Genomic DNA, 26,455 nt, shown 5'->3' with positions numbered 1-26,455 from the left:
CCATAAATTTAGTAGGATGCATATATATAAATATATATATATCAACCTAACAAACAAAAAACTACTTTATTGCAATTTAAAATTTACTCATTTTATCTTGAGCTTTTATTTTCTAAAAGTCCATGTTGGCTTGGTGTGGATGCAAGATACATTTATTTCTCTATGTTCCTTATCACTGCGCACATTTTTTTCTTATCTTTTATTTATTTATTTATTTATCTATTTATTTATCTCTTTAATTATTTATTTTTGTATGAATGGCACTGGATTTGTGCTCATGGATGTGATAGCAGCAAGTAAATGTCAGCAAGTTTCATTTTCTCTGAGCAATCTCCTGGAGCTTTTGCAATTCCTGACAAGCTATGATGTTGAGTTCATACCTCAAGAAAACGTGGGAATTAACTCCCCATCGCGAGAGGCTGGCTTTTATTTTGAAAAACAATTTTATCTGAAACTTTACTTGCTTTTGTGCTGTCTTGACAATCACTCAGTGTCAGTAAATTGTCAATATTTGTCAAGCCTGGAGAAATATTCGAATAAAATAAAATAAAAAGGCCTAAATATAAACGTACCAGATAAATATGAGTGTGCAGTCGTTACTTTGTGTTTTGTTTTCTTTAATGCTTATAAAAATATTAATGTAAACTAAAAAAAAAAAATTCTTAATCAAATTTATAAACCCCAGTAATATCATGGGTAATTCTTCAGCTGAGTAATGAGAGAATCGATCACAAATATCTTCCAGTATTGCGCGAGTGGTGTTGGGGCGGAGACACTCGCCGTGACCGACAGCAGCATCCAGCTCTGTTGTGGATGAGAGAGGAGAGAGAGAAAGGTTGCTCTTGTCTTTCATACAAAACAACGTCGCAGTAGTTAATTAGTAGGTTCAAACAATAGCCGCTCTAGAAATAACTTTTAATTTAGTTAGGGCTCCTTCTTTTTGCATACGACGTGTGATTGAAGGACACGCAAGCAGCAGCAGCAACCTTGCAACTCCAATATAAGATTTCAGAGGTTGTAACAGTAGTACCCTTGCTGCAGTAGCAGAGTTACACACAAAATATCGTTATTCATCTGAAGCTCGGAGTACCGCACACCACACAGGGGGAGTCTCTTCGCCTCTACAAACAAGGATGAGCAGGAGTAACTGAGGTAATGTCAAAACAGCTCTTTGCCTTCACGCGTAAAACCCATGTGGTGATGTGGTTGCTACGCCAAGTTTAAGCCAGTGACTATATAACTCTCGAAAAAAACAATAACCTCAATGCAATGCCTATGAATGATGTGGTTTGTGAGTATGATGGTGAAGCTTCAGCTTTCTTACAGATGAGTGAGCAGGTGCTTGTGAGGTGTATATTGATAAGCATGAGGGGAAATATTCATGGCGCCTTTAATAAATATCAGTATTGTGAATTGTGGATGCCAAAAATAGTGGAAATTACATTAAATGCAATACAATTTCTCGTAAATTGAAGTACTATGATGAAAACATATTCTGTGTGCGCTGTTGTAATCTCTATTTTCTAATGGATGCAGTGCAAGGCGGTGAGCGCGAGCCGCATCGACCTGTCAATCATCTCATCCTTACTCGTCTATTGTTTTGCCCCTCCTGCGTGTGAGTGAGTTACCATGGAGAGCCTTCCGGGGTTTCTCCTCTGAGTCCCTTATTTGGAGAAGGGTTGTCTGTCACAGGCTGGACTGATGGTGTTGTTGGGTTAATGGTGCTGCCTGCATTCACGTCCCGGATGAGAAGTCGTCAGAGTGACAGAAAGCTTCAAAACATCGACCTGAGCTCGGGTCATTAGGAAGGCTCACATGAAGTTCTCAGTGGACTGTGGTTGGTGTCGGTCAGCGTTTTTTAAACCCAGGCAGCAGTAATGGCTCCCAGGACATGACTGGACGCAATTATAGCAATTAGCTGTGAGCATTATGTATAATTAATTTTCATTGACTCGTTCTGGGGTCTGTATGTCCTCAATAATAAAGTCTTAGAATAAACTCACACCTGCTGTAAGATGATACAAGTTGCAGTCAGGTTCATATTCATCCCTGCTGATGTGATAGATGTGCTTAGACTGAAAGTAAGAGCATTCATACTTAGCTTGTCAAAAATAAAACAAAGTGCCATTTTAAGAGGAGTATTTTTGATGAATAAATCTTAGTTTGCCGAATACACAGTTGCTTATAATGTTGGAATAAAATATTTTCTTCTCAAGAGACTAATGTGACAATGTGATTTGTTCTTTATTGATAGTGTATATCTTCTCAAGTCTTTTTGATTAATCTCTTCCTAACATATCACAGTGAAAATTATACTACAAGTAACTGTTGCAGTTCACAATAATTTCAAAAGAAGAGGTAAAAAAATTTTTTATAATAAATTTATCATTTTCAGCTTTGTGAGTAACAGTGTACAAACAAGCAGTGGTTCTCAAAGTGGGATCCTGACCCCCTGGAAGGGTCGTCACATGCCTCCCAAAATCAAAACTATATTCATTTGCATATGTCATCATTTTTTTGTAAAGATATAAACAAAAATAGTGGTTAGATTTGATATGAAATCATGCAAACAGCAACTGTTTGATCTGTATTTTTTTGTTACCACAAGACCCCTGAAGGGACTAAGACAGAATAACAATGGTATCAGTGCAGGCAGATTCATTTAAGAAACACAAAATATGAACTTAGGTAGGTTTTTTTTTTTTTTCAGCTAATCTCAATTTAGCTAATCAGCTAAATTGAGTACCTTAAGTCTTTTTGTCTCCTTTTTTGTCTGTTTCTGAATTAGCCTATTAGTGTATTCATTAAAACAATCCACTTACTTGATCAGAAATCATCAGATTTTAGGTGATTTGTCATCTTACAATTGCAAACAACAACAGTACAAAAGTCATCAGATGTCAAACGGGTACAATATCAGGAAATAAGCATTATTTCATACTCTGAAACTCAGTCTGTGACATGATTTTAAGTGCTGTATGCAAGGCTTCCATGTCAAGGTTTTGCTGTACTGGGTTTGTATTGTCCTACAGTTGTTAAATAATACATGCACTTTTTTTACAGCACTGCATTTGCTGTTGGAGGCACAGGAGTTATAGCTGAATGTGTTGCAGGAAGGAATAAAATATCTTGTTATTTGTTTCAGTAACCGCAGCAGGTCTGCAGTGAGTGTTTTTAGAAAACAGGAAAACTTTGATAATAATTCCACAGCGGTTTGTTATATTCTACAAGCCATAACAAAGTAGAAAAATATCATGTACTGTCTCAGTTGTTTGAATATTAAACTTAAAGTAAAAGGTCAGTGCTATAACATACCTGTGTGTGCTGTGGGAAAAAATAAGAAAACAGTAGAATGGTTGCAGAAGCTGGAAAAGAGACATGTCCACGGGTGTTGCACCAACCAGCCCTGCAGAAGCTATTTTTGTTCAGTTCTGCCTGAAAGGTTTCAAGATTTCTGCCAAAATTGTGCCCCGACCCTGAGAAAACTGGAGGAATCAGACACACTGTGAAACACGTTACATGCACTTCAATTTTACGCTTTTCAGTAGTGAAGAAACTTCAGCAGCTAATGGTTAAGTGTGATATATTCTGAAGCATGAGTCTAAATTCAGTCATACTTCTCACAGATTGAATTTTTACCTGCAGCCATTGTTAAGTTGAAACAGTTGTCGTATCATGCTGCATAAAGGTTATGTTTTAAAAGGTCTCCTCAGCTGCTTTTATGTCAGCCCGTCCTCACTTCCTCAGAATATGTTTAAGGCTCATTTGCATCCAGGAAGTATAGCTCAGTTTGAACACAAAATATTTGCAACTCAAACACAGAGCAGTCTCTGGACAGGACGAGAATTTTCCACCTTTGAATGTGCTCAAAACTGGAAAAAAAGCTCCGTGACCAGGGATAAACAGGAAGACTTCTCTTGAATACTAATGTCTGAAATCCTATTTTATCTTTCCTTCTTAAGCTTTCACATGCTGGGAAAATACATAACTTTCTCCTGCCTTCTGTTACATATTCTGTTTTTCCTGAGGCATACAGCATAGTGGTTAAAATTCACTACCATAATCACTTGTTAACAGGCTAATTAATGCCAAACAAAACAGAGCTGAATATTCTGCCAAGCATGTAGCTGTTTTCTGTTCTCAGGCTGTATAACTAAAAAAAAGATGTCTCCTTTCCCCAGCTGATCTGACCCCAGCCTCTCTTCAATTCTGTTTTGTCCATTGAACTAATTCATGTATCACCTCGATGTTCTTAAAGGTTAAAGTATAATTTACTAATGGACCTGACAAGACATGAGGTCATCTGTAATATGACGAGCAGTCCATGCTCTGGTGCACTGATGTATGATGAAGTCTGCGGCCTGAAGGGGATGTAGGTTTTCTACCTATGAGCCCTGCAGCATGTTGGCGGTCTGAATATAAACATGGGTGCTGGTGTCTGTCAGATCATGTCTCTGTCACATGTCTGCAGGAGCTGACATGACATGGCACCATGTCATCTGAGTATGATTCACATGACTTTTACCCCATTTATGGGACTGTTTTACTTTTTTCAGTACAGATAAGGAATTTAAGGAGTCTATACCTTCACAAGCTGGTGTGAATGGGATTAATATTGCTGATGGCTCACAGATCACTGATCATTGATTATTAAGATAAAAAATATAGAATTATTATTGACTCAGGAGCTATTAAATGTAATCTAGAGTAAGGGGGACCTAATTCTAATGCAATCCCTTCTATTTGAGACACATTGATAGTAAAAGACCAAACATTTGTTTTATAAAAAGAAAAACCAACAGACAAAAAACACTACCTGTTTGTTTGAAAGATCTCCTAGCAGGTTGCAGAAGTATGAGGTATGATTTTTAGCAATGTGACATTATTAACTTTTACACAGACACAACAAACCTATGGAAACTCTGACTTGTTACCACAAGTTAGCTTTAAAAATGACCAAGGTGAACCAGTTTAAGGTCAGAGTCTTGATGTCATGATGTGTGCTCCAGAGTCCTAATAAAAGTCTGGATGTAGGCCATTCAGAAGTAATTGAAAAACTTCTCACTGTGCCTTTGAGTCATGTTTGCCATTTATAATATATATATAATGATTACTGTGACTCAACTTGTGATTTTGTTCTGGATAAATCAAATATGGTGAAAAAGTATTTTATAATAACTTATCGCAGTTTTGATAAACTTTTGTTGGTTATAAACTTTGGAAGCTCCTCCCTGACATTTTGATTTGAAAACTTATCTCTCAAAAACAGTCAGTCCTCTTCAGGGGTTTAACGTTAACAGGTGGAATATCCTTCCCCTGCTTTCTCTCTGCCTTCTCTTTCTCTTACACACACACACACACACACACACACACACACACACACACACACACACACACACACACACACACACACAAACACACACACACGCACGCACAAATTCACTTCCACTCCGTTGGTTTTGTCTATATTTTTGTCCTCTGCTGCTCCTAGAAATCAATCTCAGTGTGCCATCTTGAAGGATGTTTCGTCTCCTAAAAATGCATCTCTCACTGAAGAGGAGACTTACTGGTTAAGCCATGAGTAAGGATGCACCAGTGTATACTTTATACAGTGAAATATGACACAGGTGAGTTAGAAACAAAAAATTGTGAGTTATATGTTCAGTTTCTACGAACAGAATTTGTCATTAATTCTGTAAAGATTATAAAATGAAGCATTTACCTTTATTAAAATTGCAGGCCTGTCAGTGGCAGAGCAATGGGCGGACCTTGGTGTTTGAGGCCCACCCAACGTGTCATGAACTAGTTGGGAACTCTTTACGTAGTGACCTCATCATTTCAGCAAGTCTGGTCAAGAACTTATGCTATTTTTGGAAGAGATGATTCTGATCAGTTTACAGACATATTCATATTACTACAAAATATGAATGTATGTTTAAAATATAATGAGAAAACACAATACCCCCTCTTTAAAGTGAAAGATTTTTAAGTGAGTTCTTTTTGTTTACAGTGCAAGGTGAATGCTGGCATTGCTTAAATATAACTGGGATGTTTCTCCAGCAAGCAGCTGCAGCCTTGGCCCCGCTTTTTTTTTAGTCGTATACTCCATCTTTGTGTATATCCGACTCAGCAAAATGTTTCCCTTTGCGTATAAACAGAAACATCTCCTATGCTCATATTCTTGGACCCATTTTACTGTTGAATATGTTGGTAGTTTGAAACAAAAGAGAAGCTTTACTGACAAGAAATCCAATTTGAAGTAGCCTGAAAGTCTCCCAGGTCAACAACTCTATGGCAGATGTTTCTGCTAGTGACTGGAAGGGGATCAGAGACTATCTGTTCTGCACGGTGCCCCTGAGACACTAAGAGCATCTGCAACAACTACTGAAGTTTTACATACCAATTTCCTGATTTGTATAGTCAGAGATATGTTAAATTTCTATAAAACGGCTAGGGGAGATGTCTGCAGGCACAAACTGGGAGTCTTTGGAGCTTAATTCAGACATATGACAAATATCCACAGTGTTTCCTCTACGAGTGCAGATAGAGGACTTTAATTTATATTTAGGGGTCTTAATCACATGCTCCTAAAGGCTGGCACTAATGTTTCTGTGTTGAAACAGTCAGTGGTTGGTATTTTGTATTGTTATTTAATCCAGAAGTCTTTGTGGCACATGAAAGAGGAGAGAAATAAACAACAGAAAAAGTCGGCATGCATTAATTGGTTTTGCAACACACTGTAATAACAGTTGCAATAGGTTGCAATAGTCCATGAGTAGTTCCAGCAACACCATCATTAGGCTCAGTTTATCCAGACGATGAGTGTTCCTAACAGAGGTCCTGTCTGTTCAGGGTGGATTAAATGAGATCTTGAAGGGACTAGAACCTGCAGAGTCAAATAAATCAGGCAGTTACTGCTGTCTCCTTGTGAAAGATCGATAACTAAGAAGAGACAGTGCTGAAACTCTTTACCTTTTCTTGCAGATATTTCCCATTATTTCCTAACAAGGCTGACTTCTCAGGGTTCAATTCTCAGGAACTCCCTCAGCTATGTACTTAGTATTTCTCTATGGCAGTATCTCTAACTTCACCAAGCCTTTCAGTCAAACAGAATATCTCCTTGACAGTAGCAGGAAAGAGTTGATCTCATGGCTTCATTTGAACACTTTTAGGAACCTTTACTGCGCCTTTTTATACATTTTTCTGACCTTGAAGAGTTAGTTGTAAAGGAGTTGACTAAAATTTGGTGTTGATGCTTCAGATTTGTAAAATAGTAAGTCAATCAAAGTAATGATCTTAATGATCTTAATGATCTTTTAACAAACACCAGTTTAAAATACAGCAGGAGAAGCACATCATGGATGTAATCAAGGTAATTCCACTTAACGTGTAACAGTGGTCCATGTCAGTGACTACCATATGAAATTGTACAGTTTAGATTGAATCAGGTTGTGTTGCAGCAGGTTAATAAGGGCGACCCTCATTTGTGTGATAAGCCATTAGTCCTTTACTGTCCTTAAGTTTTAAAACATCTTGTAGGTATAATGGCCTCTGTGAGCTTCTCTGGATTCCCTGTTAACTTTTTATTCAAGAATCATACATATTGACTCTCCTGTAAATGTGAACAGGTAGTTTTAGTTACAGTTCCTGATTGGACACTTTGTGCTAATTATTGTAGAACAATATGGAGTCACCAAACATCTTCTTAGTTAGCAAGACTGAAGATAGGTGCCAACCAAGGTCAGTCTTTGTACTTGGTTTCAGTCTCTTGGAGCCACAAAGTTTGTTCTTGTGAGTTGGTGGACTGTTGGTGTTTGGAGACGATTAGACTGTAGAAAACATGGACGTAGTCTCAGTGAAATCACAAACCGGTTTGTGAAGCAAAGCCTGAAGCCTGAAGACGGATATTAATGCTGGCTAAACCTAAGAAATGGTTGACCTGCAATGATGCAAAGGTGGAGTTGTAGTGGACCTTCAGTCTTCTAGTGAAAAGCTACCATGTACTCGCCTGTCATTCATTCATTCATTCATTCATTCATTACTCGCCTGTCATTCATTCATTCATCCATTCATTCTTTCATTCATTTATCCATTTATTCATTCATCTTCTACCACTCATTCTGTTCAGGGTTGCTGGAGGGTTTGGTTGGTTAGTACCTATCCCACCTGTCTATGGGCAAGAGACGGGATACACCCTGGACTGGTCACCAGTCAATCGCAAGGCTGACACATAGAGACAGACAACCTTTCACTCACACACTCACTCCAATGGACAATCAAGGCCATTTCCATGCTGGGTGTCTGGGCACCTCATATATTTTTAAATGTAAGGCCTGTCATCCTGGTGAAACAGTAATGTTTCCTGAAAACTCTGGCTAAAGTGAAGATTTTGGAAAACTCCAGGCTCAAGGTTTTTTCTGAAAAACACTGACAAATATGGGTGTGGCACGCTTCGAGCCACACTTATCAATGGATTTTCCGGTGCATGTGGACGAAGAGTTTCAAAAACGAATGGGGGCGGTATTCATGTTTGAAAATATCTGGCTATGTGTGTGCAAGGCCTTAGAATTACCAATTAACCCTGAGCATGTTTTTGGGCTGTGGGAGGAAGCTGGATTACCCAGAAAAAATCAACACATGCTCAGGAAGAACATGCAAACTCCTCACAGAAAAGCCCAAACTGCCCAAACTTGGATTCAAACCGGTGTCCTTCCTGCTGTGAAGCGGCAGTGGTAACCAGTGTGTTATGGCACAGCCCAAAAACAAAAAACAGACAAAATGTAGCTGCTCAGAGCAGGCTAATAGCAGGCTGTGAACATGTTTACTACCGCTGTCAATATCTACTTTTTGGAATGGTTGGGTTTGACCTTGAGGTTTTTTAACCAGCCTCAAGCAAGTGGACACTTGAAAACCTGCAGTTTCTAGTACCTCTTCAGTGGCCTCATTTCTGAAGAAGGTTGCAGCTGCAGGGGTAATTAAAGCAACAGTATACCAAGGCTGTTTCTCAGAAATTGTGTCTTTATAAGTACTTTCAGCACTAAAAATAAAACTTCTATTGATTTGATAAAGGAAAAAAGCACATTTTTTAAGAAGGACTTTGCATATAGGTGTAAAATTTTTCTATTATTTTGCTTTACATTAAAAGTTTGGGGTTTGTACAAAGCCCACTGGGTTTCACGGTCAGTGTAGCATTTCATCACTGAGTGAACATGGGTTACACACAAAAGTTAATTGTTGTTTGTTAGTTCAGTTAGAGCAGATATTACAAGCTTCACATCCTTTACTTCTTAATGCGTGGAGTATTGGTTAAACAAAGCTCTTATTTTATATGATCCTTTCAGGTTTATTTGCCTGTATTCTTGGATTTAGGTGTTAAAGTGATTGCTGTGTTGTCTCATGCTGGAGCTGTGTCCTGTGCCTGTTCTGGGCTGACTGAAGCTGCCTGTGATAGCCGATGGTCATGGGACAGCCAGGCCGGACCCACAGTGAATGGTCTTTTGTGAGAGAGACACCTGCAGTGCTCTGCCTCCTGCTCCTGAAGTGATTAACATGCACCTCCAACCTCCCTGGCCTTCCCCCTGCCCCGTCCCTCGGACGCCCATCCTGGCAGCGCTCCACTGTCTTGGCACCTGTTCTGCATCGGCCATCCTGCACAGGCTATAACTCATGTCTTTGTCAGGGCCGGCCGAGCAGACACGGCGTGACTGCAGAGCATCGATTGCCTTTATCAGGGGTTTAAATATAGAAGTTTTGCAAAGAGGTGGACAGTGAAGTTGAGGTGTGCACAATACAGTATTTTTTTTAAATGTCAGCGCTAAAAAGTGTTACTTTCAACAAAACATTAACTCTCATTAACCTTTATGTCCAGTACAGGTGAGCTCAGGGCGATAAAGATAAGAGACGAGGATCCTTCAGGTAAAATATTACTAATTCAATCATAAAAATTCACACTGTGAATGAAACATTAACATTCTGATCAACGTTAATAATGTGGATGTAAGTGTAAGGTCACTGCCCAGGTGGGGTGAAGTCTGCTCTGGTGTCCCATGAAGTCAGAGACAACAGTTAGAACAACATAAATGTCAGATCCTGTTCTGCCCCGCATGCTTAATTATCCAGAAAAGCCCTGGATGTTGTCTCTCCATCTACAAAGAAAAAAACTGCAGAAGAAAATGATTTGTAGTAATCTTGGTTTGGTATTCTTCATGAGAACAAAACATCCCGTGGCACAAAATTTTACAGTGGATATTCTGACCCGAGCACAAGCACAAAAACTCAGAATATAGAAGACAAATATTGATGCTGATAATCTCAGATTAACTTGTAGGTCACAAAGAGTCATCAGTCTGAGAGTCCTCCCTTTAATTAACTAAAAGAGGGGGTATTAAATATCAATATTTTCAACATGGACAAAAAGTAACAATACTGGATATTCATACTAAATGTGTGCAAATTTTCAAACCTCTACATGTTCATATGTTGAAGAAATCCTTGAATCTGTCTATAAACGGATCAAAACAGCCTGTCCTAAAAAAAAGCACAAGTTCTTCCTAAAACTTGTTGAAATAATGAGGTTGTCACATAAGGGTCTCCTAACTAGTTCATGACAAATTGGAGGAGCAGACCTCAAAAACCAAGGTCTACCCATATTGCTGCCTTCAGACAGGTCTCCAGAGGGCTGGCCAATCAAAGAGAAGAGGTTTTTAGGAGCAGGGAGCCTCGGAAAGACAGCAGCTATAACAAAGCACAGCAAAAAGGCTGAAATAAAGTTTTCTAAAACAGTGGTGTGAGGAAAAACAGGGCTTATTTTGAGCTGTAAATTGTGGAACGGCACTACAGGGGCACCAGAGGAACAGTATAAAGCCAAAAAAGTACAAACCCCCCTCTTTAACTGCACAAACAACACCTCACAGAACCTTGCAAAGAGCTCACAGAGGTGTTACATATCACTCAGTGGACTTTAGGGACTGTATGCACTCCTCACAGAACTTGGGTTCAGTTAAGGCCTATACTTTGTAGATTAAACAGGACGCCTGTTCATTTTAGTTTTTATTTATTTATTTATTTATTTATTTTTACATTTCCATTAAAACTGTCATGTGTTCATTTCATCCACTGACTTGCAGTGCTTTGTTCTGTTCTTCTTGACACCTGAACTATTAAGATTTGAATTGACAGTGTAACTTTTCATTTCTCCTGCTGATTGAGTATAGTTATAGCAGAGATATTTATTGTTCCAGGACTTCGTGAATTTTCAGATGATGATTTGAATTGCATGTTAAATTTTATGTGATTTTGCCTGAATGCATCTGCAAGCTCTTGAAGATTACAGCACAGCTAAGAGACACATCTGTCAGCTGCAGCTAATAATGACTGAGTACACCTGCTTTGCCTGTGTGTTACTATGACCTGAAATGTATTTCATTGCTCATGGATTGTAGATAATATAAAAACAATCTATAAAATATCTTTGCAATATCACTGGTTTGATGGATTAAATTTTTAGTCCTTCATCGAGAATTCTTCATACACTCTCCGTAACTTTGTTTGTGCCCCCATAGATAATTTCGGCGTACACTCAGCTTGCTCGTACGATGACTCATATTCCCAGTAGCTTTCATTTTTTCTGAGTCTCATGCTGCTTTGTGTCCTTAAAAGCCAGGGTCAGTGCATGCGGCCTCTCTGCTGCCAGACATTCAATGACGCTTGTGTCAAAATTGGTTTTTGAATTAGATTTTGGTGGCATCCCCCCTCTGCCTTGTTGTTCAGACCTCAGGTGCCGTTGTTATTTGGAAATCTGCAGACGTGTGTTATGTTGCATGCTGACACATTGATAATCCACTTCTGTTCTTCATGTGCGTTGACACACAGCGCTGATTGAAATGCCCTCCTGAATATTTCTTAAACATCCCCCTCCTTGCTGCCACTCTCCTCGGTATACTTTCCAAGCAGAGCACACACAAACTTACTGAATGTTCTGTATTTTGTGTTTGCCTGATGGCTCCATTGAATTCAGACTGTGCCCAAACAGAAGCAAGGATGTCTGCTGAACTCTCTGTCAGAATGCTGCCGTGCCCCCACCCTCTGCCTCTCCTTCCACCCCTCAGACTTGGGTCTTGAGGATTAACCCGTGCCCTGTGCGCACTGGCCGGCCTTGATTATGTCCAGGGATAAGAGCTGCTTAATTGTAATCACTGGAGCTGTCCTGAGCAGTGTCAACACGGGAGCACGGATCATTCGAGGCCAAGCACAGAAAGACACATAGCAGGACAGGCAGACAATATGTCTATAATCACACAAGAAACACAATCAGAACTTCTAAACCCACATTTTTATTTGCATCATAGAAGGTTGTCCTTTAATACATAAGCAATGGTTATAAAAAAGAAAGAAAGGCTTATTTGAAAATTTAAAAAACACTTCAGCCAGAAGGTATTTCTTATGTTTTCTGCATGACTTCTTCTTGCTTTTTTCCTTTTTTGTATCTGGTGTTCGAATATGCAACATCCTTGCTGCTTCTGGAAAATCTCTCTTTAACATGTCTCAGAAACTTCCTGTCCCTTATCTTTCTCAGAGACACTCCAACACTTCTATTCTGCTGAAAATTTCCTTCACTTTTGAGCATGAAAACAAATCAAAGTTTGACTTGTCCTGCCAAATAAAAACCCTCTGCTCCAAATCATTAACAAGTCTGCCAGCATCAATTGATGCAACAAACGGATTAACATCAGCCTCTGATGCTGGTGTATGGCACATGAAGTGCTGATGAGGCAGTTTCAAACAACAGAGTAAACACTGACTCACAGGAGGCGCCAGGGAGGGGCGTGGGTGTGTTCCCACCATAGACTCCAATGTGAGATGAATAGCACCCTCACAACATCCCCCTAAAAATTCAAGGGTGTGATACATTTTGAATGAAGTTTTCTTCTACATATTGCACATCTATTCTTAAAATGAAAATGTAATTTCTTTACCGCATTTTCATTTGAATTATGTCCAGTAATTAGTGGACAATTTCTTGGAAATTAGAATGCTAACAACCTTTTCATTTTAATTTGAATAATGTCCCATAAAGTGCAGTCTTGAAGATGAAAATTAAAATGCTAATTCGATTTTTGACATTTAATTTTAATTGTGACTCAAGTATTGCACCTGTATTCTTGAAATAAAAATGTTTCTTCCATTTTTGCAGTTTTAATTTTCAAATTTGCATTTTTATATGCATTTTGTCCTAAATAGGCTTCCATACAATTTAATCCCAGACTTAACGTTTTTGTGGGAAATTAAAATAAAATTCGAATCATGTGATTGTTGTCAGCCAATAGTGCAGCACATACGAAACCTTTGATCTTATACGCCTTTTTGGGGTTTGCGCGCCAGTTTGAACTAGTTTTATATCAAAGTGGATTGTTTCATCTTTTATAAACGTATTCATATGTTTGGACCCACGGACTCTTCAGAAGAAGAAGATGGTGTTCCAGCAGATGCTGTTTGTGAGGCTGAGAGAGATTCAGGAGAGTCCGTCACTGCTCGGAACCAAACAATGTTTGCTAGCTGGGACGAGGAACTCGACCTGTCTCCTGAGGAGTCCGGCACGAGGCTACCTGAGACGTTAGCGGTCATTTCCGTGAGGGCCCGAGTTCCTCAAACACTCACTGACCTTCGCTGTCCACCACAACAGCAGATTGTTTCACCATGAAGACATCACATGGGGGTAAGTGCGAGTGTTCCCAGCCAGTGAGCAACTTTTATGCCATCAATCAATACGATTATTCGATCATTTTTATGTTGGGGAAGATTTGAAGGATTTGTTTGATCATACTCTATAAATGAGGCGCTGGGCTATAAATAGCTTGCTGTAGCTGTCACTGGCTCAGTTATGCAGCGCTTAATTTTGTACAAGTTGTTTGTAGGAGGCTCGTGTTTTTAGCTTCAGCCGAAAATTCAGTCTTTTGTTTCTGATAGAATATATAAAAAATCACGGGACATATGTTTATGCACCCGTCTATGTGTGACTGTGTGTTTGTCTCAGTAGGCACGTTTTTGCCTTTTATGCGCAAGTGCAATAGCTGTTGTTGGCATTAAATATCCTGAATTAGAGAGCATCTTTGGTGTCCTCAGTGTGGCTGACAATATTCACATCATACATCCATGCAACCTGTGTAGTAACTTCAGAAAGTTCGTGAATTGCTCACAGCATGCATTTAACTGGGTCTAACTACTCTTGGAAATCAACTCATTGAGTCCTAAACTCTGACATTCACTACACATGTCATGCAAAATGCAGAAGGCTGTATCAGGACACCTGATAATTTTAGCAATCCCACTGGTCCCAAAATTTTCTGTAGAAAACATTTCATCTTATCCTACTGAAGTGAAACAGACGCTCATATTTTTAATTATGAGTGAATATCTGTGACAGGTAGACAGAGACAACAAAGCAGCAAGTATCAATCAATGTCAAAATGACATTTGCAGTATTATGTGACAGGATTATTACAGTGATCAAGCACAGATGACACTCCTGAGTGTTTCTGAAATGTTGACGTGATAGACTGACATTTATGAAATCAGTGTTGATGAGAACAGCTCATCTCTGACTAAAAGCTATTAAAATCTCTGGGGAGTCATCTGTGTTAATGTTCTTTTGTAGCACTAGTGCCACTCAATGTTAATTGAAATTCTAATGATTGAAATCAAATTAACTGATTTGAATTCATTGAGATATTTTCGAGTCTCAGATCGTCAGAGCACTGATTCGCCTGCAGCCTTTTCTCGTTGATAATTTGTGACTTTTTTTCCTCTGTGACGTTTGCACTGGAGCTTGAAAATGTGTGAAATGATGTTGGCACATTATTAGATGGTTCACGAGGGGATAAGGTGCCTGAGCAGTCGCTGTGATTTGTTTGCTTTGGAGGGTAATTGCTTCAGACAGAAAGGGTTCGGAGAGCTAGATAAGATAGTGCAACACTTAGTTATTCCTCTGCCGTTACTGCAGTGAGGAGTCCATGAAAGGAGAGAGGACGGAAAACAGTCCAAGTTTTATACTTTGGCTTTAGAGTCAACATGAGAGGCGCCGTGTAAACAAATCTGCAGATGGCTGTGTCACTTCTGATGAAAGATGACCCCATCATGGCTCAGTTTGAACAGATTTTGCTCTTTTGAGCTTGTAATGTTTTTTAGATATCAGTGTGTCCAAAGCTGAGAAGAAAGTTGTAGATTTCAGAGAAAAAAAACACTCATTCAACTCTCCAGTAGAGATGAATGGACAGGCAGTAGAAAATATGCGCCATTACAAATGTCTTGGTCCCACTGAGGATCACAAGAGTTTGTAGCCCCTTGTTGATGTCTCAAGGATACATCTTTATCATAAGCTGAGTTGACTTGTTTGACAGATAAGTTTTTGGCTTGTTTGGTTAAATCTCTTCATACATCCCCCTTATTTTTTGTGGCCTCCTTGATTAAAAAAAGAATTTTTAAAAAAGTAGAGCTGCACAATATTCGACTTTTTGCTGATATCGGATATGCTGATATTTAACAAGTCATTAAGCCGATATCGATAGCGATATTTTTTCTGTGCACATAATTGCAGAGATTATCAACTCTCTTCTGTATTGGAAGTTGCATATTGTATTATGCTGCATACTCTTATCACATCCCTGATTTAATATTCATTTATTGTGCAAATTAAGAAAAATATATACTTGAAATGTATATTTATTTATGAAAATTGCTTTCAAAGAAGAAAGGTAAATCATACTTGAAAGCTGGATGATGCTCTTCCTGAAAAAGTGACAACAATACCCATAACCAGGGAAAATTTGGCCAGTTTTACAACGCAATGTGTTCACAGGCAACATGTGATAAGTGCAACTATACAGCAATGAAACCCAAATTGAATAAAATGGTTTACTTTGGTAAATGGTAAATGTGCCTTAATTGCCTAAAGTAGTCAGATACATGTACCTTACAGACTGTTGCTGAAGTTTAACTTAAAACAGGAGCCAAATTTGGGGGTACTCAATCTGAACTGTGCAAAAAAAATCACAGAAAGTGCAAAAATATATGCAGCTCCATCCCTTTATCTTATTGGTTTTTTTTGTATTGTCAGAATTTAGTGTGTTCGCTGATATCTAATATTTCATTTTCAAGCCAATATCAGCTGATACCAATAACATGCCGATAATACAGTGCATCCCTAAAAAAAGATCCAGTTTCTGATGACTGTCCATGTGCTGCAAAATCTAAATCACTTCTGTATATAATAAATTTGTTGCTCAGATATCTCCGCACTTCACACAGGACAAACAGAATGAAAACTTTACCAATTCATGACGTGGATCTATTAAGCTCAGCTTTGTGCTTTTCTGTATTTACAGCTGCTAGGAGGGGGCAAACCACAGAGGCCCAGTTTATATTTGACATTTGTTACACTAACAATTCTGACAGCAACTGGTATAATCTGCATAGTTAATGTTACAAGGGGTGGTGTCTGAAGTGATAGTTGCAAAATCCACTGCTAAATTCAAGTATTTTATTTACCCTCATACCAAAGAATACAAAAAGTTCAACCAAACAAAAGATAAAGCTGAAATAAACCAGTAAAATGTGTAAACATTGTGTTTCAGTATTGTTTCTACTGTATCCATGACAGTCCTGATATTGGGACTTGAAATGTTGGATCAGTGTGTTTATCCTTGTTATTCGTTGTCTTGTTGGTTATGTGGTTGTGTTGAGAGGCTGGCTGTAAAACAAATTCCCCTCTGGGATAATTAAGACATCCTGTATTCTTTTTAAAACTGTCTTATTTGATTGGGATGACTCTTTTTGTTTGTGGACAAAAGTTTGTCAGTCTTAGTCAAGCGTGCTCATGGCTATCAGCTTTGTTGTCTCTATGTCCCCGGGCTCAGACATGCAGTGGAAGTGCATCATGATTCATTGGTGGGAAAATCCTGTCTTCTTGAACCTCCTACTGAGAGCAGATCCAGCCCTGTGGAGAGTTCATCTTGATGTCTGTGTCACTGAAAGGGACATCCTCATACCAGAAATACAGCCCTCAGATGAAGATTTCAAAGGAGGACAAGTTAATCAAGACATCTCCTGTGTCGGAGGCGGTCGTGTGGAACAGGTTGGCCATCTGGCTTTTTAGCCGTGTCAAGTGCTGAGGTCAAGTCTCAGGTGACCTGTCCTCTGTTCACTTCACTGATGGATACAGTTACTGTCCAATCAGAATCCCCCTTTCACACACTGTTCTGTTTTCATGCAGTTTATCAAAACACAGAGATGGTTACAGTGAGTAGTTTTTAATGTGTGTTTTCATTCAGTCTGTATTACAAACATCAGCTCAATATTTTGGGTTGTAAGCGATTTCGATTTCTTGCCTGGAGCTACATAACAAGATTTATTCCTTCTCAAGCTACAGACAGAAAATGCTTAGCTTAGCATGAAGACAGGAAACAGAAGGATACAGCTAATCTGGCTCGTTCCAAAAAGAAAACAAAAGCATATCATCACCTCTAAAGCCCTCTGATACCATCTTGCTTCTTTTTATGAGAACTAAGAAAGTATAAACAACACAAAGGGTGTTTTTTTTAGGGTTATGTGCGGTAATACTGCAGTATATGAGCTCTAAACTGTGGAGTAAATGACCCTCAAGAATATTGTTTCTACTTTCAGAGTGATCTGACACACGTCATGTTGTCAGCTTCATGCCTGATCAAAAAGATAAAGCAGCCATCAGGAGCTGTGACATAAAATCCTAGCATGTGTTAATGTATGCTGCTAATGCATCTTAAAGTTCTTTCCACTTACTGCAGAAATGTTTGCTCCCTGCTGAGAGGAGCCAAAGTGTGCAGTGCCTCCATCACAGGAGGTGTAATTGAGGTTTGATGATAGGACAGAATGCACTTATCAATTCTGGGGGTTTATCTCATAAATCTTAGCATGAACACTCAGAGAAATTACAGCTTAAAGGCAATAATGAGCTCAACGGTAGAGACTTCTGTTATAAAATCAGCTGTGAGTGATGCCTCACTTTGTATAATTTCCAAACTCTGCTATTAGATGAAGACTCTCCAAAATGCTGTCTGACACAGATCATTCCTACGTGCATATTTTGAAAGCAGTACTTAAAAGAAACCGTAAAGGGGACATATCATGCTAATCCATGATTTAATACTTACATATAAAATAATAAAAATGAGATATTGTATTTTTTCTGATATCCTAGAATGAGATTTGATGCCTCTGAAAATAGGTCATTGCCAGTTGGCCACGAGATTTCGACCGTCATGACGACACGAGGTACCTTTCTTTTTATTGGAGTAATCTTATAAAGCAGCTCCTCCTCTGTGATGTCAGTCACACAACCGCCACCGAGGGATACACCCACCAAGAGCCAAGTATAAACCTATAAACTATACATGTTACAGTACCTGTTTGACTCACCACACTGAGGCGACCTGAGATGATCTGTGTCAAGGTGGATTTTCTTCCTCCTGAGCTGCAGAACCGTCCGGGTCTGACTCGGGGTCCAATACGAAAGTACGTATCCTACACTCTGCCATTTTATTAGTGCTATCAATGCCATACGGTGAAGTTTTGGCAAACAGTAAACTCGCTCGGTCTGCTCCATTCAATGTGGCGATTTGTAAATACTGCCATGCTGCAAAAACCGCCCCCCCTGGCTCTACCCCCTCCGTGCCTCTGATAAAACTGACCAATCAGAGCACAAAGGGCTGTGACGTTGCGAGGTTACTGGAGGTCATTCTCGAAATGGAGCGTTTCAACGAGATCTTCAGAATGGCCTAAACTGAGGATATTGAGAACGCTATTGTGGCGCAATGAAGGAACTAAATGACTTGTACTGAGGGCAGAAATGCTTTACAGGCATCCTAGTCTGGCATAGTGAAAAGGAGAAACAAGCATGATATGTCCCCTTTAAGTTTTGCAGTGTGTGAAATGCCAGGGCTTTGCCTAAATTTACTGTCTGTGTCTATGGTTTGACCTTCAAGGAGAACCTTTGTTTTCTTTCTAAATTTTACACATGCCTACAACCTTAGCTTATCTCACGCTCTGCAAAAATGTTTTCATCTTTTCAAAAATGTATTTTGGTATACTCTGTCTTTTTAATGAGATGACTGAACAGTGCAGTGGACAGAGAAGACACCTTAGGGCCAAAGGTTGGAAATGACTTGGTTGGAGGACTGTGGCCTCTGTATATGTGGGGCATGGTTTGACCTCTGAGTCAGTCTGGTGCCTTCAGCAGTTTAAAATTTATTCGTTAGAAAAAAAGAAGAAAAGAAAAATGAGATGTTTAAGAGAGGGTTGTGTGGTTAGTGATGTCTTGGTATGGTGTCCCCCCTGATGACCCCTTCCTCCTTCCATTATGCTCAGCCAACATACTGTATCTTCTTTCAAAAGTCAAATCTCTTCTTGACTCTCCTTCCTGATGTATCATAGTATTCCTTAAAGAACAATGCCATGACAGCAGCTGCCAGTCATTGTGAAACGTTTCGTAAAACTGTTTTTAACGTCTAATAACTAAAGAAAAAGAAACGTGAACACATTGCAGCCCAATAATATGCGAGAAACATTTCTATGAGGTATATTTGTTCTTTGAAGTTTGATCACAGCTCTGTTAGAATTAACAGGGCAGGTAGAGTTTTTGACCTATACTGCAGCCAGTCACCAGGGGGGGCATTTTTTGCAGTGACCTAATTTGGAGCAAAGTGAGATGACGTCCACTTCTTTTACAGTCTATGGTGGGATTTCTGATCTGCCTCTTTGTCTCAATCACTGTTCCTGTTCCTTATCTTTCTGTTTTGCTTTTTGACCTATGGATCAATGGCTGACAGCTGTCCACCAATGAATCTGGTGCTGCTTGAGTTGTAAAAGGAGTTTTCTCACCACCACTACTGCCAAAAATAAAGTGCTTCTTTTTGGATGATTAGTAAGAGTTTTATCGGACTTAATATGAGCTTCCTTCACCTGCCAAGACCAGAAAAATGTCTTATTTTTAAATGTATTAAAAAGAAAACCCAACACTCGAGGTGCTTGTAAGGAGTAAACAAACAGAAATTCTTATTTTAAGAAACTTGAAAAGCACATTCTTTTCCAATTAGCAGATTTTTTACTTTCAAAAAGGAAGTCAGGCGTCATTTTCTTTTTTAATATCTTGCCTTTTTTTAAAAAACAAAAATAGGACATAAAGACTTATGTCAAATTCACTTTTTGTACTTCGTGCTTGTAAATATGTGATGATATTGGAATGGATGATGCTAATCCTGGAACTCTGAGAAAGCTACCATCTGAATTTGGATTTTTATTCTTCTCTTCCTCGTCATCAGTGTTATCTGCTTGTAGATCAGCTGGCTTCTACTGCACATCACTTCCAACTTTAAACCTTACTATGCCGATTTCAGCAGCCACCATATTTTTTCCATTTAACACAGAAATTGTGTTCATCAACAAATAGATGGTTGTTTTGACTGTTACCTGGTTAGAGTGTTGATTGGCTGGATATTTTTTGTTCCAAAATGTTAAATGTTTATTTAAAGTAAAAAGTGAAAGGAAAGTATCTTTTATGTAGGGCTGCAGCTATCGAATATTTTAGCATTCGAGTATTCTACTGAAAATCCTATCGATTAATCGAGTAATCGGATAAAATTCATTATTGTTTAGTTAAAGAGCAGTTATTTTTTAAATGAAAATTCTTCTCTTCAAGAAATATAATTTTCTCAAAATTTGTAAACACACTTTGACACTTTTTTTGGGCCTTGTACATCTCATCAAATGCTGTGGGGCCAAATGGCACCCGTTTCTTAGAATGACCCATTAGTCTCCAAACTCCAGAAAAGAAACTAGATTTGTTGCTAGTTGCTATATTGTATAAGAGGTAGCTTGAGGGGTCTGAAAACTCTCTTGATATGGCCTCAGCTCTATTTGAAATAACACTCTTTGATCTTTTTTTAAAATTAAACGATTCCTCGAGGTGGAGAAAATTACTAGAGTAATTTTTGTAATCGAGTACCTCAAATCTTTCGAGGAATCGTTTCAGCTCTACTTTTATGAAACAAAATCACTGAAATGTTGTTTTTTTTTTCCCTCAATGCACTATTAAAATTTTCATTTTCAAGAGCTGAACCAATCCCTTTTTGCATTAACCTCAATCAAGTGATGAGTTTTTAATTCTTACATTAAAGGACATAATGTATAAGCTCTCCATGTTTGTGGCTCTGGCCAGGCATCAGTGTGGCGCTAATTTATGCGGAGGTCAGCGAGATGGCCTCATGAAGAGGCTGTCAAATAAAGACAGGAAAATGTTTTTCCCCCCTACTTAAGAGCTGGCAGCAAATATAAAGAGACACTGTCAGAACATGAATGTGGCGGAGGCGATGCCAGCGTATTCATCAATGCCGGGCTTTATGTGTGGGAGAGGTTTTGATGTGCAGAGCTCTCGCTGCAGCGGTCTTCTGTGGAGGGTGAAAGCCAGGAGCTTTGCCCAGCTGGGACTAGATGATGGTGGATTCAAGCTGTCTTTTTCTGCCTCCTACAGCAGAAATATCTTCTGGAGCTGGAGAAGAAATGATGAGAATGAAGGGAGAAACACTGTTCCCTCCTGTTACAAGGGATTTTGGCGATTAGGAGCGACTCATTCTGAGTTTGTGACAGTTCAATGGGTAATCTCTCCCCTGTGCTTTTTTGGGTGCAGGCTCATTAATTGAGCCTATTTTCCTTCCTACTGTCTCTCCCCACATTTGAAGCGTAGATCCTTTAGATGCAGGCCTGAAAATAAGGGTCTGTGTGCCATCCTGTGTTGTGGTTGTGATGAAATTGCGGCTGGTGCAGAGCTCTGCAGAGTAGAGGGCAGTGCTGCAGTGTGTATAAAGCTCCACAGATATAAAACAAGGTGAAATGCATGTATGCACATGCTACATATGCTAAGGAAGTCATAAAAACGTGCCGAACAGACAAATGATGAGAGACAATAGGACTAATAAAGCTGTCTCAGTGCTACAATCCATGAAACAGTAATTAGCCTCGATTCAATGGCTAATAATTCTCCAGCAGGAAACGCTTGGCTAAGCTTTTTTCTGCCCTACTTTGACAAGTGTGTTGAATAAAATCAACCACATCCCGTGTCCCTCGGTTGTTGCCATGGTGCCTGCACTAACTTGTCATCACTTTTGCGGGTAATCCTCTTATTTGGCAAACATCCCCACTCAAACTAGCATTCAGACAGGCTCTGTCCGAGCTCCTGCTGCTTGAGTCGTATTTGTGTCGGGTGCTTACATTACCTGTGCTCCTCAGCCAGACAGCCTGCAACAGCACTACTGCAGAGCATCATGGGAGCCCGCAGGCCCCTCTGTGCCATGAAGTGATCTGGATCGATCATGGCAAGTCAAATGTGCGTCTCTTCCATGCCTGTGTGGAAATCGGCGCCCCAGCGGTGGAGCCGCTCCTGCAGACTTCCTCTTCTTCCCTCTCTGCTGAGCTCTTTGATGGTGCTGCAGGCCTGCGGGTGGGTGCTGCTGAATGGGTGATGGGTGTTCGCTCTGCAGCTCCAAGCTAGACCCAGCGTGAGGCCTTAGCTAGTGGAGCTCTGCAGGGGAGGAGGGATTGAGAAAGAGAAGCAGAGAGTATGAGGAGAGGGAGCAGTACTGGAGCTGCGATTGATTTAATCATTCAGAGCATTCGTGGGGGGTTGTGTGTTTTTGACTGTGCATTTGAGTGTGTGTGGGGCTGAGCAGTGGAGGGGTGGGAGGGATGGCTCTGGCTCTTCACTAATAATGATAAGAGATGCAGTCAGCAGTCTCAGCTCCCTGGTTATCGAACCGCTAACCTTGGCAGAGTTGGAGCAGTGATCTCTCTGCTCCAATGCAACGCAGTGACTGTAAACTAGGAGGGAACTTCAGCGCTCATTGATCTATTAATTCGATAAGAAACACTGCTTTCTTGTTAGATCTGATCATGTTAGCCCTTCCACCTGTCCTGTAGCACCTGATTCTCTGGGCTCACGAGTATTGCACTTAGCTGTTTGATTTGCATGAACACCATTTTATCATTGTTGTTGTAGCATTTTGATACACCGCAATGTGAAATTTCCCTGTTTTGAGTAGACAGATATAAAGGCACCAATCTGGGGTCTGTCAAATATATTTCTTTGCAGTGTTGCTCTTTAAAACAAGTTCAGTTATTTCCCTGATAAGTGTTGTTATGGACTTCAAAGCAGTGTTTTTTTTTTTTTTTTTTTCCCCGGTTCAGCCCGTTCAATGTGACGGACATCAAAGTGCCTCAAATGTCCATTTTAGAGGGAAACCCAACCCGTTCTGTCTATATTTTTAGCTGGAGTCAAAACATTCATTGATTAGCAAAAGTAAAATTTTGTACCAAAATGACAATAAATAAATATAATAACTTGGAGAGCTTTATATGGGGGGTTTTAATGCTTTTTGGATCCAAAGTAACAATACTCGATGCCCAGACTAAACATTGCAGCAAGCTGTTTCATGCTCATAGTCTTCCCCTCCTTATGTTTTAATTAGCTGGTGTCTGTGCTGCTGAGAAAAGTTACGTATTATTATGGCGTCACTAGCGCCATCCAGGGGGCCCAGTGTGAAATCTGTGCTACTTGCAAAAAAGCAGCAGAAGAAGCATGTCCTGACAGTTCTGCATTTTGCGGGTAGTTACAAAAAAGTTCAGGGCAGTTTAGACCCTCACAGGCTTTAAATCTCTGCTCCTCTTCCATCGAGGCTGCCTACTGATGTCTTCTGTTCCTCTGGGATCTTTAAAAACAAGGAGGAAGTTCTTTCCTATTATTGTGAGGTTGTTCAGTTTAATATTTTGACCCTCTTTGTGTTGGTTTAAGTTGAAGTTGAAGTTGAATAAGACAACGACCCACCATTGACCATGGCCAGGATAAACCCTGGATAGCTCTCCAGGGATTAATATTAAACAATTCTGCAACTAAAATAATGTCCCAATATGTGACATGTAGAAATCCCCAAATCAGTCTGTAAACTGATCAAAACTTGTTGTTCTGGAAATAGCAGGAGATCTTCAAAAGATCTTTTACAAGATGAGTTTGCTGAAATCATGAGGACATTGTATGAGGATCTCCTAACTGGTCAAGGGACAGGCCTCAAACACCAAGGTTTCGTCCAGACAGCCAGCTAATCAGAGGGACGGGGGTTGTGGAGCAGGTAGCCTTAAAGCAGCTAAAACACAGTGCTTCTGACAGAGTCTAAAATAAGTGTTTTCTAAAACACCAGTGTGGGAAAATAGAGATGATTTTTTTTAACTGTAAATCATGTAAAGCTGCCGGGGGATCAATATCTTTCTAAGAAATGTAGTTAAGAAGAAGATAAAAAGTTATCTAGTGCTAAAAAGAGGGAATGTGTCTTCTTGATTGAAAGCTCAGATGGCTTGAGCACAAAAAAAAATATGCACACCCTTTTTTTAACGAAGTAACTTAAAGAGAAAAAACATATTCCAGTATTCTACATACTAAATCAGCTCTAGTTCTAAGGTCATCAGTGATATGATGCATATTTTCCAAACAGCGCCAGATCATAGCAAAAGTGATTTAGAGTTCCCTTTCTCAAAAATCAGGTCTATGCTTGTTTTTTTTTTAATTTAACAGACTAAAAAGTTGGGATGCACGATATTGGATTTTTGCCGATATCCAATATGCCGATATATCGAAACCCCTTTTGGCCGATACTGATACAGATAATCACAAGTTTGTTTTTTTCACTGTAAAGAAAGCTAAGTCTTTCCTGTACTGGAATTTATATGTTACTCTTATTGTGACAGTCTTATTTGTTTAAGAAACACACATAAAACAAGACAAAAAACATTTGATTTTACCATAAATAAGAAATGTATTATTTTTTCAAACTCAAGACATTCATTATTGAAATACAGAAAAATAATTTCTTTAGATCACATGAACTTTAAATGTACAATGCATTTTTAAACATAACCAAGTTGCATTTGATTATTTTAGAGCTACTGTAACAACCTGGTGACAGACACAGAGCTCTGCAGTGCAAATAAATGAAGTGCTACATTTTACTTAAGGAGCTTATTTTTCAGATGGAAAATAATAATAATCCTGCTGATACCAATAGTGTGCAGATAATATTGTGCATCCCTACTAAAAAGTGTTATGTTATATATCTAATTTTAATGATGGGATGTTGTTTGTACATCGTTAGGTTCACAATTCTCCCCGCTGAACTTCACCAGGCGGGAAAGAGCGTGTGATCTTTAGCGTTAAGTGAAGTTCTGCTCCAACGCTTCCACAAACACACAAACACGTGCCTGCATTTACACACACACAGACAAGCTTGCTCCGTATAGTGGACAGAGAGCTGGGTAAATCGCCACAAGAGTTATCTCCCTACGCTTTCTCCATGAAGATGCAATAACCCCCCCACAAGGCTGTAAACCTAGGGGAAACACTGTATTGTGTAAGATATTTGTCATCATTATAAAATTTTTCCATTTTATCAGATGTAAAACAACAACATTGTGACAACATCTTTTTAATATCAGCAAAAAATTGTTAAAGGTTGACGACCAGAGAGCAACATATGAGCAGATTTGGTGAACTGATGTATGCAAAAAGACTGTAAAACACACAGCAGAGCAGAGCAACAAAGTCAAGAGATCAACCTCTTCAGTTTGATTCTGTAGACTCATTAACGCTGTGCTAGTCCATCTGATCTTCTATGTTCAAAACATTCTTTCATTGGTGCTGCCTGAAGAGGGTGAACCACATCATGACTCGTGTAAGTTTGGGGTCTCATAATGAGAGTAACTCCTCAGGGAATCGCAGATGTCATCGTAAAACAAACATCCGGAGAAAATGGCGATGTTTTGGGAAACACTCCGCTGGATATATATTTTAGGCCTTGACAAAAAATTCAAGCACAAAAATCAGATTGATTTCACAGTGCTGACTTACTCATCCTCTGCATGCTGATACGAATAATACAGTATGTCACTCTGTCACAAACACCCTCAGCCCCCAGCCCCCCCCTTTCATCAGTGAATCACTTCAAACAGATGCTGGCACCCGGAATGACAGTGCAGTAAGTAAATGAAGGAGTGGTGGCTGGCTGTGCGGGAATGAGAGGGGGATGGATGCAGAGGCTGATTGGATTCTTTGGTAACTGATCCCTGGGTGTTGCTGGCACGGCATGGCGGAGGACAAAGCCACGTACTGCAGGGAGCCTGTTAGCCAGAAACATTTGTTATAGAGTGATGACGTGAAAGTTGGTAAAAGAGGTTTGTTGATTTATTGTTTTAGATTATGAACCAGGTTTACCCGCTGTGTTTTTTTTGTTCTTCACAAAGCTCGCTGCAGCAGGAACAGCATGGCAGGCTTTAATTTTCAACAAACAGAAGTTATTCCTTCAGACAAGGAAAATACTTTTTGGGGATCCTT

The 26,455-nt window shown here is 39.5% G+C and overlaps 1 protein-coding gene across 10 annotated transcripts in view; it reads left to right on the top strand.

The window, feature by feature from the left end:
• The first annotated feature begins 795 nt into the window (after positions 1 to 795).
• The window catches only part of arvcfb (ARVCF delta catenin family member b), a 339,618-nt gene continuing 313,958 nt past the window's right edge, over positions 796 to 26,455 (top strand). For 8 of the 10 annotated variants that reach the window (XM_074669436.1, XM_074669427.1, XM_074669430.1 and 5 more), the window contains exon 1: positions 797 to 1,152. The gene's annotated coding sequence lies outside the window, so the exon portion shown is untranslated. Of the gene's footprint in view, positions 1,153 to 26,455 lie in introns of all 10 variants that reach the window. The other 2 variants (XM_074669433.1, XM_074669431.1) reach the window with 2 other exon arrangements.

Source organism: Halichoeres trimaculatus, unplaced genomic scaffold (assembly GCF_033239565.1).
Source record: "Halichoeres trimaculatus isolate MK-OKI-2021-1 unplaced genomic scaffold, fHalTri1.1 fHalTri1_scaffold_5, whole genome shotgun sequence".
NCBI lineage: Eukaryota > Metazoa > Chordata > Actinopteri > Labriformes > Labridae > Halichoeres > Halichoeres trimaculatus.
The sequence above is the reverse complement of the archived record's forward strand: the minus strand, read 5'-3'. Positions and strand labels throughout refer to the sequence as shown.